At 34.0% G+C, this 3,615-nt stretch overlaps 1 long non-coding RNA gene across 1 annotated transcript; it reads left to right on the top strand.

Moving 5' to 3' along the window:
* The first annotated feature begins 47 nt into the window (after positions 1–47).
* On the top strand, positions 48–2,295 carry LOC131529723 (uncharacterized). Its single transcript, XR_009268194.1, has 3 exons — positions 48–971; positions 1,069–1,460; positions 1,869–2,295. It is a non-coding gene; the product is annotated as an uncharacterized LOC131529723 (long non-coding RNA).
* The last annotated feature ends 1,320 nt before the right edge of the window (positions 2,296–3,615 follow it).

The following is a 3,615-nucleotide window of genomic DNA, read 5'->3' as shown; positions in this document are numbered from 1 at the left end:
GTCCAGGTATGTTCATTATTTTATTCTATGGTTTGGTTTGTCTGCAATTAATGTGTAAGCAAGTGCAGTTTGACGTTTTCTTTACAAATCAGTTGTGAATGCCTCTGAACTAATGTAATCACAGTGCTGTTAAATGCCCAGTGGCCACAACACTTTTTACCATAGTAACTGTCGTTTTACTGTGGTATTTGTAGTTAAAACACAGTAAACACAATACTTACCATGTTTTTTTCCACAGTAGCTTTGGATAAAATAGTCTGCTATGTAAATTTAACAATGTTTTTACTGCACACTATTTGAAAAGCACAACACTAACCATGATTTTACTATAATTACTGTGTTTATTGTGTACTCTTTGTAGTTAAAGCACAGTACACAACACTTAACATACTTTGAAAACTGTGTTTTTACTGTGTAATGTTACTATTTGTAGTTAAAGCACAGTAACACAACATTTACCATGTTTTTACCACAGTAATGTAGTTTTAATGTGGTATTTGTAGTTAAAACATGGTATCCACAACACTTACCTTGTTTTACCACAGTAACTGTGTTTTTACTTTGTACTATTTGTAGTTAAAGCACAAAAACACAACATTTACCATGTTTTTACCACAGTAACGTAGTTTTAATGTGGTATTTGTAGTTAATCACATAACTTGTCATGCCTTTAATACTTTTATGTAAAAAAAAATGTAATTCAATATTTTTTTGTCTTGCAGCTTCTTCAGATCACATACATCTCCATCTCCTACAACAACCTTTAGTGTCCAGCAGCTGTTTATCAACAGCTCTCTCTCTCTCTCTCTCTCTCTCTCAGCTTTTCCTTGCCTATTTTTCTGAACTGTTATTCATAATTAATTTACACATATTTGCTCTCTTTCTTCCTTTCTCTTTTTCATCATGGCGCATTTTCAAAGCTCAGAACCGAATTTTGATCGGTTATGTCAAAAAGCTGCTAATATTAACAGGTAACTTGTACTCGAAGCTCAGTGCTGAACTTGAAGAAGATGCCAGGGAGGCTAAAGTCCTTCAAAGGTTCAACATTTTCTGTTTTCTTTGTTTCAGCTAAAAAGGAAGACCAAAGGAATGCCTGTCGAACTCTTGTCTTGTCTTGTTTGTGGAGAGGGATGAATTTGGCCATCTTGTGTGTTTATGGAGAAGACCAAAAGCTGCAAAGGCAAACATTTCCAATGTTACGTCTGTGCTGGTCTTAACCCTTTGACTGAACTTTACGGCAGTTACATTTTGCACAGCATTTGATGTTTCTTAAACTTTGGTTTACATATCCCACGGCCCCATCAGGAAGAGCCCTCAACAAAGTCTTACGCTGAAGTAGTAATAATCCATAGAATTTCAGCAAATTCATATGATATACTGTATATTCCTACAAAGTTCTAGGACTTTTACTCCTGCTGTCATTGGCCTTTGCCTCAACTCTCATGCAGATTGTGCCCATTGTAAGTAGTCAGAGTGTTTGTATCATAAAGTTTATATTAAGTCAATTGTATTCTTTATTAATCTTTACAAATTGGCGCAGTCTCTTCCCGTTCCAGCAGTACATGATATCTGTCCACATCTCACAGTCTGCCTTTTTATTGAACACATTTGTCTAAGCAAGAGTCTGGAAATGCTAGTTTAACTTTTAAATCAGACCTTCAATTAATTTGGTGAAATCAGATCACTTAAAGCTGTTCACACCAAGAACAATGACTATAATGAGAACCATTTAGCATCCACACCAACAGACAATAATATTCTATTTATTATAAGCACGCTCTATAGTTGTGATGTTGTCTGCCATTTGTTGTTGTCAATATTTTAATTGTTCATCATTGTGATAAATTCTCATTCTTTCTGTGTTGCAGGATTTCTCACATACTACTCCTTCAGCTCTCCACAATATCAGCTCTTTCAAAAGCTTCCACATCTCTGTCTCTCTCTCTGCTCTCATATCTGCTCTCAGTCCTTTACTACCAACTTCCAGTCTTAGCGTGTCTATGTGTATTCATTTCTCCTCTACAGTCAACACTCCCATCTCTACTGTGAGCACTTCTGTCGCTATCACTATGACTTTTATAATTATAAAATTATAATTGTTATCAACCATTTTAATTTGTCTTGCATATAGTCACAATAGAAGAAACAATGATTACAGGAGATACATTTTTAGCCTATTTGTTCATTAAAGGGAAAAAAAATAATGTCTTTTCAATTGGAGGCTCAAAACTTCCAGTTTGTAAAATATTATTTGGCATCGTATAACGTTTTTCTGTAAACAAACTCTCTTTTTCTTTTTGAATGTTAGACAGTTTTTTTTTAAAGGGGTCTTCTATTGCATACTTTTTAGTTACATGTTTGTTTCCATGTACCCATTAATTACTTTATCAATCAGTCATTGATTTAAGTTGTTATATTTCACTATAATTGATTACGTTTTTGCAGATACATTTTCATAATCAACGACTTTTTTTTTTTTTCTGTTTTTTTTTTCATAGTGACACAAACTAGAGAGAGAATGCTGTTCTGGGCACTATGTTTGTCTTGGAAACGTTTGACATATCAATAAACACTGAGAAATGACTACAAAGTGTGTGATTCATATTTTTATTATTATTATTCCTATTGTTCAACTGGCACACCTAAGATTGGCAAGATTGCAGGGTCCATTTCCAGGAAATACAGAAGTGATTAATTGTATACCTTTAATACACTATAAATACACTGTAAATGTTACAGAAGCAAAATTGATGTTGTTTGAATAATTATGAGAGTTGTAGTTTTTTTTGTAAGCAAATGAAAGTATATGCAAACCTTTGAGTTTAACCTTTGAGTGACGCCTCTGCTCAACTGGGTTGCCATTGGCTTTGAACTTCTCTTGGTGCTCGCAGAACTCACTGTGATCTTTTAACCCAAATTAAAAAACACTTAATGTTGCAAAGTACATTTTGCTGTTATTAATGCATCAGTAATGCCTTCAGTTAACAATTAAGTGTTGCTATTTCGTGAGAAATCACCTCTTTACCGAGATCGTATCCCTAACCCTAAGCATAACTTCATTGAACTACAAATAGGTTTTTTGCGTTCAATGGATATAATGGCAGAGGCTTATGGGTAATGTAGTTTAAAATGTTTAATAATGAATTGGGGAAAAATTCAATCTTTTTTGAACAAATGTATATCTAAACATGTTCATTGTGCAAACATCTATGACATATTTAAGAGACAGGCTGAAATTTGGTATTTTACTAAGAGCACTTTTTTAAACACCTTTATACCACCTTTCCGTATATGTTTGAAAACTGTGTCCAACATTATTTAGTAAACATAGCACAAGTAGTTGTCTTGCCAATTTTCTGTTTGATACTATAATCAGACTTTGATTTATAGCCATTTGAAATGTTACATTTTTCTGCTCTTCCAAGGGTCTCTGCTGGGCCCCTGGGGATTGAAGGGCTGGAAAACATACACAGATCTATTCTCATCATGGACAACAAACTGTGTTGAGTTGCATTTATGTCTGAAAATGTATTTTAGATTGTCTTTTCAACAACTTGCCATTATGTAAGTTGTGGCAAGTTAGAATAAGAATGGACCCCAAAAATCGCCATTTGG

Source organism: Onychostoma macrolepis, chromosome 22, assembly GCF_012432095.1.
Source record: "Onychostoma macrolepis isolate SWU-2019 chromosome 22, ASM1243209v1, whole genome shotgun sequence".
In the NCBI taxonomy this organism is placed as follows: domain Eukaryota; kingdom Metazoa; phylum Chordata; class Actinopteri; order Cypriniformes; family Cyprinidae; genus Onychostoma; species Onychostoma macrolepis.
Note: the sequence above shows the minus strand (reverse complement) of the source record. Positions and strands in the feature narration are given on the sequence as shown.